Source organism: Lampetra fluviatilis, chromosome 72, assembly GCF_964198595.1.
Source record: "Lampetra fluviatilis chromosome 72, kcLamFluv1.1, whole genome shotgun sequence".
In the NCBI taxonomy this organism is placed as follows: Eukaryota; Metazoa; Chordata; class Hyperoartia; order Petromyzontiformes; family Petromyzontidae; genus Lampetra; species Lampetra fluviatilis.
In genome coordinates this window covers 2,782,141-2,795,102 of record NC_136346.1, presented here as the reverse complement: position 1 = coordinate 2,795,102, position 12,962 = coordinate 2,782,141, and positions in this window count along the sequence as shown.

The window sequence follows — 12,962 nt, the reverse complement described above, 5'->3', positions numbered from 1 at the left end:
ACACAAGGCCGCAGCCATGACGTCAACATTGGGGGGGACCAAATTTTCCAGGGTGTCTGGGGGTCCCAACCCAGAAAAAAATCAAAATTTTAAAAAAAATTTCCTGCCTAATATATTTGAAAAATTACTAACACATGGGAGGGACTTTTTACTGGTAGGAACGAAGTGGACCAGACCACCAATAGATTAATGTGTCCGTCCGTCCGTCTGTCCGACAAGATGGCCGCCCGCTCCCCCTGCGATCTGTGAACTAAACAAGATGGACGTCGCTTCCGGCGCCTCACTTTAAACTTCGCTTCAAATTTACTTTACTGAAACGCAGCACGTTTTTTTAACACAGAGACAAGATACATTTATTAACACAGAGACGAGATACATTTAATCGCCATATTTGTGCACGAAAAGCACGGCGCGAGGCCTAGTGCGGCAGGCTTCGCGAGGCCTAGTGCGGCAGGCTTTGCGAGGCCTACTGCAGAAAAGGCATCGCGAGGCCTACTGCAGAGAAGGCTTCGCGAGGCCTACTGCAGGGAAGGCTTCGCGAGGCCTACTGCAGAGAAGGCTTCGCGAGGCCTAGTGCAGAAGGCTTCGCTAGGTCTACTGCAGAGAACGCTTCGCGAGGCCTAGTGCAGCAGGCTTCGCGAGGCCTAGTGCGGCAGGCTTCGCGAGGCCTACTGCAGAGAAGGCATCGCGAGGCCTACTGCAGAGAAAGCTTCGCGAGGCCTACTGCAGAGAAGGCTTCGCGAGGCCTACTGCAGGAGGCTTTGCGAGGCCTAGTGCAGGAGGCTTCGCGAGGCCTACTGCGACAGGCTTCGCGAGGCCGTCCGTCTGTCCGACAAGATGGCCGCCCGCTTCCCCTGCGATCCGTGAACTAAATGAACTAAACAAGATGGCCGTCACATCCGGCGCAGCCAATGACATCGCCTGTTGCAATCCTTGCTCTGTGGGCGCGCGAGTCAGTGGGGAGGGGGGTGTGGACGTCATCGCTCACCCCCCATGCACAAATCATTTTCTTTTTAACTCCTCTATACCCGGTCGATATCCCTGTACCGGTATTAGTATTATTCCTACCAGGCCACCCCGCAGGGTCCTGTTATTTTTTTTTTTTACAATAATGTCCTATAGTGTATTGTATTACATTGCTCTGTTTTAACTTTTTACCATTTCTTTTTGCATTGTATGTTATGGCAGAGATTAGGGATTCATAAAGTACAACCATAACCAAAATCATATAAACAGAAATCTATGCATTGATTTATATGAAGACAAGTCCAGATATTGTGGCCAAGGTTTAGCAAATTGTTGTTTTTATTTACATAGCATAGCAATTTTTTTGATAGCAATATATTGGGGGGGGGGGGGGGGCATTTTGAGCATATTTGAATATTGGGGAGATGTGTCCCCCCCCCAATATATATTATAATTGCGGCCTTGCCGAGACATGTCGCTTAGTTTGCCCAATGTAACTGCTGCCGCAGACACAGCTTAGTTTGTAGACACCGGGGTATTGCATGTCAGGGATCACATCCTTCACAGATGGGATCAGATCACGAATTTTATGTACTGTGTTGAATCGAACCTGGATCTCGTGTTTGCTCATGATTTTGGAAATATTTTTGGTGACCCCTGATATGTATGACAAGGTGATGGTTTTGATTGAGTTTAAGTCAAAACTTCGTTATATTTTCAACCTCAGGATATCAAAATATAACTCGAGAATAAGAAGCACGGATACTTGACGACACCGACGGGGAACAAAGGTTAATAAAACCCTCGGAATACCTGTGGTAACAACTATGGTATATCACAAATCTTGGTTCGCCATAAACCAAATAATAATTATGAAGTATTAGGCCTAGGGTCATTCAGAAGAGATACAAAGCGAAATAGGTCAATCACACACAACCAAAATAATATGTATTCCATAGTATCAGCCTCACCAACCGATCTTTGTCTTCCAGCAGCGACACAACATATGGTAGCAATAAATTACATATGAAGGGAGGGCGCTCCCCTTGAGATAGCAAACACCATAAAAAAAATCTCAAACCACGACGGAAGGGAACAGGAACCAGGCCTTAATGTGACTTAACAGATTACTTCAATAAATTAGAACAGACACACACACGCACACCCGGACAAACAGCTGCCCCTTTGTGAGGAGGCGAGCCGAGGTGGAAGATTTTTGAATATAACGACGAGCAGAAATCACGCACATCAGTCTTGCTGTGGCAAGCTCCGGGGTGGGTCCCTCAATCGACCATGGATGACGAGGCTTGCAGAGGAGCGATGTGTCGCCGAGTGTAAGTTCGGCGCTGACAGACGAAGTATCGCTAAAGGTTTTATTCTACATTGAGTGCCAGCTCCCACCAGCAGCTGCAGCAAGAGAGAAAGAGAGAGAAATAATGACGAGCAATGACAAGCAATTTACCGGAGAAAGGGCGGAAAGTGCCAAGTATCGACCAAGCGAGCATCGCACAGGACCAGCAGCAGCAGCAGCGGCTAACGACTAACTACGAGCGTGAAGCCGAGCACACTCCTGCAAAAATCGAGCCTACAAGGATCAACCGTGCCTGGTGCAAGGGAGAGAGCATGACCGGCGCAACCGAGAAAGAGTGGCGGCGCTGGCGACCAGCGGACGAGCTGCGAGCGCTATCCGGCACCGCCGAAGGCGAGCATCGTGGCGACTAATTCGCATAAATGCATGATCTGCATAATTACAATAATCAGCATATTTTCGGAAAACTACACATTTCAAAATTTGCATTTAATTGTATTATTGTTCTTTTAATTTTTCTAGACCTAATATATACAACAAACTCCACATCGACCAGCCCCCTCATTAATATTCATGAGCAGGTGACGTCCTCCAAATGGACACCCCCCCCCTCCATTCATAATAATTAGCGGCTGACGTCACTCCACATGGGGGGGCCGAGGCGCCTCCTCCCAGCACCACACACACACGCATATACAGTCTGCACCACACACGCACAGCCAGGTGACTTCATTAAACAAAAGGAAGGAGCAGCAATGGACTCTCCTTTGCCTCCTGCTATAGCAAATCTGTACATGGAAACTTTGAAACAAGATCACTTGCCTCAAGTACATTAAACCCATATTTTTGGTTTAGACATGTTGATGACACTTTGGTTGTCTGGCCATATGGTAAAGATACACTTAATGCATTTTTAATCATCTCAATGCGCAAAACCAAGCCATTCAGTTCACCATGGAAATGTAGGTGAACAACACACTCCCCTTCCTGGACAATTTGCTTGGACGCAATCAAAATGGCAAAATAACACACGTCTACCGAAAGGGAACGCACATGGATGCCTATCGGAATGCAGATTTGCATCATCCCAGCACAGAAATCCTCTCTCATCAAGACGCTCATACATCCGGCAAAGACAGTGTCAGATGGGGAAAGTTTAAGAAAAGAGATTAAACATGTTAAATAAGCACTAAGACTGAATGGCTACAATAATGCTAAAATTAACAGAGCATTGAATGCCAAATCAAGATCGAACAACAATACTGCTGAAAGTGATCTGATTATCAAAACGATTAAAATACCATATATCTCGGGAGTTACTGACAAATTAGCCCGTGTTTTGCAAAAGCAAAACATTAAAGTGTGATTTGGTACGGTACACAAAATTCAAAAACTAGTGTCTTGTACTAAAGATAAATTACGGAAGTTATCAACAGAAGGTGTATATTGGATCAATTGCTCATGCGGTAAGTGTAATATTTGACAGATGGGACGTAACATTAGCGTAAGACTAAAATAACACCAAAAGAACATTAAATTCTCCCAAATACAGCTGTCAGCCGTGGCAGAGCATGCTTGCCAACAAGGACATTCAATTGATTTTGATAACGTTGAAATGTTATGCAGAACAAATTATTACTGGGCAAGATTAGTTAAAGAATCAATTGAAATTGAGAACAATCCAAATAATTTCAATCGCTGTGATAGCTATAGACTCAGCGCAGCCTAGAAGCGTATTATTAAGTAATACACAACACACATTGCAATCCTTACAGGTGAGTCACATGATAAGTGGCTGATTACTGATCTGTTACATAATTGCATACCCACCACCCCCAACTCCACCTCTAATCTCGAATCCTGATGGGGTTCAACAATGATGACGTCATCTTGAATTATTTAAGACCGGAAGCAGGTGGAGGGGTTCACTATTCTGGCAAATTGCCCGAAGATGCTGGATTTAATTTCCAGCGAAACGGCATACTCAAATTGTAAATGTTGCACCTGTTGGCTAAAGTAGTGAACTATTTGTATTTTGTCAACGTGTTGCGACACATTTATAAATAACGCGATCTAACCCAAAAACCTTGATTATGAATGTATAATGCGAGTGTATGTTGGCGGTCTCCGAACGGTGGCGTGGGCTTCGCCGCCTCAGCCTCTAAGCCAATCGGGAAACAGGAACTATTGGGGTTAAAGTTCAAGAGTGGAGCCCGAGGGTGCTAGTGGGGTACCATCTAGAGAGTTCGTGAGGGGGTGTGGCGAGAGGCGGGGTCTGGGTGACGCGGGAAGGGGTTGTAAGGGAAAGCCGGAAGGGACTCAGGGTCAGTGAGTAAGGTCTGGAAGCGGGGCCACGTCTCGGGTCTCCGCGAGCCATCGGCCACATGGCGGTGCGGAGACGGGCTCCCAGCCCGCCGTCTGCCAGCGATGCGCGGGAGTGAGAGAGAGCGGCGCGCGCGCGCGGGACACCAGCTCACACGGCGCGACACGGGGCGAAGGAACAGGGTGGAAGAACGCGGAGCTGTCCAGCACGAGAACAAATAAATAAAGAAGACACAGTCCATTGTCGTCGAGTTGATTTATTACAATTGGGGTCAGAAGTGGTTCTTGACGTCGAACGAAAATGTCCAAGCATCTCAAGAAGAAAATCTCACCTGCACCGTCTTCCGACGACGATGACGACTCACTCACCCAGGACCTGCCGATCCTGGGGGCGGTGGACCTGGTTACGGCGACCAGGGCTGGCTCTACTAAGGCACTGGATAAGGACGTCAGGACCAAGCGGCGTGTAGCGGAGCAGATCGATTCGCTGCGAGCCGTCCTGCTCAACCTTGTGACGCTGGTCGCGTCGTCCGCGGCACCGGGACAGCTGCAAGGAATGCTGCCGAGTGGTGACGAGCAGGGCTCCCTTCGGGGGGTCTCGGAGGATCCCCTCGTGCAACGATCGGCCGCCATTGCGGCCTCGGGAAGGCCGTCCGCCATTACGGCCACGGCGGCTGCCACGCTGCACGAAGACGCCATTTTGGGCGGGTCCGCGGGTGTGCAGTTGGAGTCCGCCATTTTGACGGAGCCGCGTGGTGCGCGGCCGCGGGAGCCTGTGTCCGGTGTTGACAGCGGCACAGGGCGGCGATTGGAGTGCTTTTACTTGGCGCTTCGAGTCCGCTTTTCGTTCCATGCATTGGACGGAGGAGGAGACGTTGGATGCCTTGCCTACTCTTCTGGATGACATATCACTCGCAGTATTCCGCTCCATCCCCGCTGAAAAAAAGAAGACATTGAGAGAGGCGTTTGCCAAAATGGCGGAAGTTTATGAGCCGCCGTCGGATACTCAAAGGAAATATATGCAGCGTCGGCGGGGCGCTGACGAGTCTCCCATTGCCTACCAGGGCGCTCTGGTTGCATTTGCGATGGCTGCCTACCCTGACGCTAGGCCCGACATACTCGACCCCCTCATCTTGGGCAAGATGTTGGAGCTGTCAAAGGAACTTGGAATTTCGTTGCCTGTGCGCGGTCATTTGCCGCTCACTTCCCGGTGGGCCACCAAATGCCTCGACGCCCAGTTCAACTTGCGCCGCTGGGCGCAGATGGCCGCCTGGACAGGTGACCCTGCCATGGACGGTCAACTAATAGGATGGGCGCCGTCGCGAGTCGTTCACATTTCGGACGACGCGGGGGCCGGGGACCTGGCCGCCGCCGCGGCCCGCTGGGTCCCGGAGCAGAGGACCGAATCACGTCAAAAGGTTTCATCGACACCGCACGGAAACGTCGGTGGAACCGATTGGCGGGCCGGCATGACGTGCTTCAGGTGTGGCCGTTTGGGCCACTTCGCACGGGACTGTCGGAGTCGTCTCCGTGGACAGACCGCGACCCAGGCCAGGCAAGTCGGTATGCATCAGACACCCGGCATGTGTTGTCACCTCATACATCTTCGGCCACGTGTAATCCGTCTATTCGCGACTTACATGGTGCCGCTGACGATTTGCCTCATACGATTACGCAGTGGAGGAAATTGGCACGCCGTGTGGTGGCGGCTGCGACGGGATCCTCCATGGTGCCGGGCTCTTTTCAGGGGGTGGACGTGCGGATATTTGTGGACACCGGAGCGTCGGCCACTATCATCTCTGATGTCATTTTCCATCTCTTTTCCATTCCCGCTTCGCGCGTGCGACCGGCCTTTGATGCATGTATTGCTGCTAACGGTGGTAGTATGGGCATTGTCGGTCAAGTCGAAGCGCATATCTCCATTGGGAACGTTGCGGCATTGGGGACGGTCTTTATCTCCAGATCATTAGCGATGCCTTGCTTATTGGGTACCGACTTTCTCTGTAAAATGCCGGTTAAAATTCTCGTTGATCAGGGCTGCATTGAGCTGCCTGCGGGACTGAAGATGTTTTTTTTGCCGTCCCCATTAAGTCATCCTTCGCCATGCGTTGCGGTGCAGGCTGATGTCTCGTCCCGTTGCAGTACCGGAAGCAATTCCGCGGGATGGACGCGGCAGCGGGCGTGCTGCTGTCCCCGTCTAACACTGCCACCAAAGGTCTTGTTTTGGTGGGGGCCCAGACGATCGTCCGGCCCGGTCAGCCTCCGTTTTTGCAAGTTTTGAACTGGGGGGCCGGAGGGTGTTTTGGTCGCAGCCGGTACAGTTCGGGCTCACGCCACTACTGCGTTTACAGTCCACAATGGGAATCGACGGCAGGGGTTGGCTGCGGCGGTTGATTCTCGTGAAACATCCGATGATCGTTGGATCACCGAGTTATGCCAGGAAAATTCGTCCTTGACCACACATCAACGGGGCGCGCTGCGAGCGCTGTTGTCCGATTACTCTGACGTTTTTAGCAGGAACGATTTCGACTTGGGTCGCACTTCACTGTTGTCCCATCACATTGATACTGGGGAGGCGAGCCCTATACGAATGAATCTGCACCAGTTAAGTTCTTCGGAGAGGGACCATGTGCGCGGCGCGGTGGATGAAATGCTGGCCGCTGACATTATTTCTCCATCTAATAGCCCATGGGGCGCTCCCGTGGTTCTCGTTAAGAAAAAGGATGGTAGCCTCCGATTTTGCGTCGATTTCCGGAAACTTAATAAGGTTTCCGTGGCAGACGCGTACCCTCTGCCACGGATGGATGACTCTCTCGATGCCCTGTCGGGGGCACAATACTTTTCCACCCTCGATCTCTCTTCTGGATTTTGGCAGCTGCCCCTCGACAATTCTTTAAAGGCAAAGACGGCGTTCCATACGCCTCATGGCTGATTCCAGTTTAACTGCCTTCCCATGGGACTGAACGCCGCTCCCGCCACGTTCCAGCGATTGATGGAGCTAGTGTTGACCGGGTTGCAATGGGACACGTGTCTAATATACTTAGACAACGTAATTGTGTTCAGTCGTACGTTCGAGGAACACCTTCAAAGACTGAGGGCTGTTTTCGACAGGATGCGTTCCGCTAATCTCAAATTCAAGCCTAAAAAGTGCCACTTTCTGCAACGCTCCGTACATTATTTGGGACATATCATCAGCTCTGACGGTGTCGCCACGGACCCTGACAAAACGTCTTGCGTCCGGAACTGACTGACCCCCACCTCGGTGGGGGAGGTACGTCGATTCGTTCCGAATTTCGCTACTATCGCTAGGCCGCTGCACCTCCTCACGGCGAAGAATCAGAGGTTCAAATGGGGACCGGAGGAGGAGCGATCGTTCTGAACCCTTCGGGATCGATTAACAAAGGGAGAGAATGTTAATAGTATGTAGAAGCCACGAAACATGTCTCCTGTCACCGCTCTCCCATTGACATGTTTCGTGGCTTCTACATGCTATTAACATTCTCTCCCTTTGTTAATGCTACCCCCTACCCCCTCCCTTTGATGCTGCTAATCCTGCATAATGCATGGGGATAATATGACTTTGAAACCCCCCCCCCGCCCACCTCCTACGCATTTCCCATAAATATGCTAAATTCCTCTTGATATGCAAATTATTTTGTCAAGGCGCTCTTCTTCCACCTCCAACCCAGCTTATATATACGCTCCAAGCTTGGCAGTGTTTCATTCTTCACCTGAAGACGTCTGCTTGCGTTGTGGCCGAAACGTCGTGAGAATTATTTTATTATGTTTTATTTTTATTATTTTATTACTTTCCTTCTACGTGACTTTACCGAAAGAACCAAGAAGATGAATCCCTGCAGTCACGAACGCTTTAAATCGAAATTCCTAGAAAATGTCGCAGTTGGCGAGGAGATTCCTAATACACACGGTGGGAACACCCCCATCATCATAGTGCTGCTGCTCTGACAAAGCCCCAATAGTTCAAATGAGTGGCGGCCCTCGCACCAATGTCTCACACTGAACACTGGTGTAGTGGTGTGTATAGTGTCGTATATAAGTGTAGTACATAGTCGTGTAGTGTACAGTAGTGTATAGTATAGCGTATAGTGAGGTGTATAGTGAGGTATATAGTAATGTAGTGTATCGTAGTGTATAGCAGTGGTGTAGCTTAGTCTTCTTCATTGCAAGGCCACCGCGGGCCTCTGGCGGCCCCTTACAAGACACAAGCAGTGAGAACGTCCCCATCATCATCGTGCTGCTGCTATAACAAACCCGGTGAAAGTGGCTACTCCCCCCTCTAAAAATTAGTAAAGAACCCTGCCACTATAGACGCATCAACCAACTCCTGATGCCATCTAGCACAGCGGTTCTTAACCTTTACTGCATACTTGCATCCATTTGGTTGTCAATCGTGAATAAATATGTTAATAAATACGTAGGTTTGATGAAACAAAGTAGTTATATCACATAGGCTCTCGCGACCAATATCATCCATGAGGTTTATTTGGTTAGATCACGTAAATGTGTCGTTAAAATCCCACTTTGCGCAAGAGCGCAGAGGTGTGGTCACCACATCTATTCCTCTATATAAGTGTAATAAACGACTGGACCACGATGTCTGGCTCAGTGTCCTTTATTATTCGGTTCGTGCTGTACACCCACACGGCTGTCTTTACTCTGTAGCTTCTCCACGGTGCTGACTCCAATGTCGGCCCGATCCACAACAGCAGCTCCGCTGCTGTTTCTCTCACACAGCCCCCCTTGGCTGTACTCGCTGCTGCTCTTCTCCCTCCGCAGCTCTCACAGCTTCTTGCTCTCTCTCTCTCTCTCTGCAGCTCCTCCTGGCAGCCACACCGCTGCCTCTAACAAGCAGCCCTCTCTCTCTCTCTCTCTCCGCAGCTCCTCCTGGCAGCCACACCGCTGCCTCTAACACGCAGCCCTCCTGGCTGTCTCCTCCCCAGCTGCACACCACTCCGCAGCTTCCTCTTATCTTCGGGGTTGGCTCCCGATGGCCGTCGGCGCCCCCCCCTCTCCACACTTGCCCGCGTGGCCTCACTCTTTTCCGCTCACACCCCGACTGACTTCCCCTTCCGGTTTACCCGCTTAAAGCCCCGAACCTTCCCCCCACGTCACATGACTCCACCCCCCGTGACGTCACATCCGGAAGGTCGCTTACGCCCGCATTACACCACCCTCCCCCGTAGAAAAATCCCAGCCGACCTCGGCTGACCAATAGCAAATCGTAATGCGGCGAACCGAGCTTCCCCCCCTAAAGGACACTAAGCATACAATGTAACAGCAAGAACAACAACAACAACGCAATTAACATCAACGAGCGTACAAAAAGCATGCAATAAATACAACTGTAAGAAGAAAATAACAAGACAACAACACTCAACGAAACGTAAGCGATTTGGAACGTGTGCGGGTCGCCGGCCCGTCCCGGACGGTCGGCGGCCCACTCGCAGAACGGGAACGCGATGAAAGTCGAGGAACGACAGGGGGTAATCCCCCTGTCGCAGCTGGAAGTCCACCGCCGTCCCGTGTCTCTAAAGAGTTAGTCCTGGGCTTGTCCTGTGACCGTGCCCGCAGCTGGGTCGGAAGGGCTGCAGGGCTCGAAGGTCCCGCAGACCTGGCAGGCGTCCTCCGAGCAGGGCCCCTCGTCCCCCGCAATGTCACGGCCGGCCTGTCTGGAACAGGTACGACAGGCGCTCTAGCAAAATCAATGGACGCAGGCAGGGGAGAGTCAGCAGCAACAGACCCCGGCAAGGCAACATTGGGGGATGACGCATCATGTAAGGGAGCAACATATGGTTTCAAGCGCGACGTATGCACAACCCAGCGACGAGACCCAATCTGGACGCGTGCTGTCTGTGGGTTGGGAACCGCAATGAGGCGTACGGGACCATGCCAGGGTTTGTGCAATTTCGGCGAGGTCCCCGGACGTAACTGTGGACAATGAAGCCAGGCTAGGTCCCCAACCTTCCAAGGGCACTCCCCCTCAGACCGTCGCGCATATCGCTCGTTCCGGGCCTGGGCTTTGGCCGTAGCCACGCGGGCATTCTCCCGCGCCTCCGTGACTCGGCGAACCGTGTCCTGAATGTATTCAGGAAGTGGTTTCCGAGGTCCCTTCACCCCAGTTCCCAATTGCACATCCACCGGCGGCACGTTTTCCCGACCATACATAAGGTAAAACGGCGAATATCCCATAGCCGCATGAGGCGTCATCCTGTACGCCGAAAGCACCCCGGGGATGTGCAGATCCCAATCTGATTGTTGTTCACTCACGGTATGGCAAAGCATGGCAGACAATGTCCTGTTCAGCCGTTCAACCATACCATCCGTCTGCGGATGGTATGGGGATGTCCGTACTTTCTTAGTCCCAAGGCCCGCGCACACTTCCGCCAATAATTTAGAAGAGAAATTCCTGCCCTGGTCCGTGAGGAGTCTCTCAGGCGCCCCCTTATCCATAATATACCCAAACAAAAAGGCGTCGGTAATGGCCGCGGCCGACTGATCGGGCAACGGCCAGGCCATCGGCCAATGGGAGAGGTACTCAACCCCTACCAGCAAATATTTATTACCCCTCGCCGATGGTGGAAAAGGTCCCAATATGTCCAGTGCCACCAATTCATTGACTCGAGACACCTGAATCGACTGGAGAGGCGGCACGTAAGGATGTTTCGGCGGCTTACGTTGTGCACACGCAGGGCACGCGCGCACGTGCCCTACGACATCTGTCGCCATGCCGTGCCAAAAATAATGACGTTGCAACGTCAACAAGGTCTTCTGCACCCCTAAATGTAAGAGAGTGTCACAATGGAGGGTTCTAATCAACTCGAACCGCAAGGACGTTGGTACCACCAGGCGCCAACGTTCCTGGAACCCCTCCCGCCACATAAGCAGACCATCTCGGAGAGCGGTTTGCGGCCCCACAGCCGTACTCGGACTCCCATTGTCCTTAGCAGACCGCTTCCGCAAGGACACCAATGACTCATCCATCATCTGTTCCCGGATCCAGACAGACCGCGGCAGATTCAAAACCCCGTCAGCCGGTCCCGGTTCCATCGGAGTGTCCGACTTCTCGACGGCCAACGTGAGCGGCTGAGGGGGGTTTGGAATCGGCGAACACCTATGCGTCCCCGACTCACATTTACAAGGGGCGCGCCGCGGTAATCTGGAAAGTGCGTCAGCGTTCGCATGGCGCACACCCTTCCGATGTTGAATTTGGAAGGAAAATTCCTGTAGCGTGTCCAACCAACGTGCCAACTGTCCGGATGGCTGGTCAATTTTAAGGGCATATTGCAAGGCCGCATGATCCGTACGCACAATAAAAGAACGACCGTAGAGGTATGGTCGAAATTGCCGTAGGAAAAAAACAACCGCCAATAGTTCTCTGCGAGTGACACAGTAGCGGGTTTCCGCAGGAGACAAGACTCGGCTACCATACGCCACGACACGCTCTACACCCCCTTTAGACTGTGATAACACCGCCCCAATACCTGTGTCACTCGCGTCCGTATCAAGAATGAATGGGTGATCGAAATCGGGATAATCCAATGTTGGGGCCGTGGCCAATAGATCACGCAGACTCCGAAAGGCCGCCTCCTCCGGCTGTCCCCAAACAAACTTCCGTCCTTTACCCGTAAGGAGATGCAAAGGCCTCGCAATCGTCGCAAAACCCGGCACGAATCTTCGGTAATACGAGGCAAATCCCAAAAACCGCCGAACATCCCCCACGGTGGCCGGAGTCGGCCAATCCCGGACGCACGCCGTCTTTTCCGGATCCGTGGACACTCCCTCAGCGCTCACAATGTGCCCCAAATAGCGGACGGACCGTTGCAGTAGGTGACATTTCTTTGGTTTGAATTTCAATTTGGCAGAACGCATCGTCGTGAACACTGTCTCCAGCCGCGTCAAATGTTCATCGAATGTGCGGCTGAAGACAATGATATCGTCCAAATATATAAGACATGTCTCCCACTGCAACCCCGTCAAAACGAGCTCCATCAATCTTTGAAATGTAGCAGGGGCCGCATTCAATCCCATCGGGAGACAGTTGAATTGAAATAACCCCTGCGGCGTACGGAATGCGGTTTTCTCCCGTGAGGACTCGTCAAGGGGAAGCTGCCAAAATCCCGAAGAGAGGTCCAGTGTGGAAAAGAACTTAGCCCCCGACAATGCGTCGAGGGAGTCATCCATACGCGGCAGGGGGTACGCATCTGCCACCGATATCTTATTCAATTTGCGGAAATCAACACAAAATCGCAATTTGCCATCCTTCTTCTTAACCAAGACGACTGGAGCGCCCCATGGGCTGTTAGATGGCGATATAATGTCCGCAGCCAACATGTCTTCCACTGCC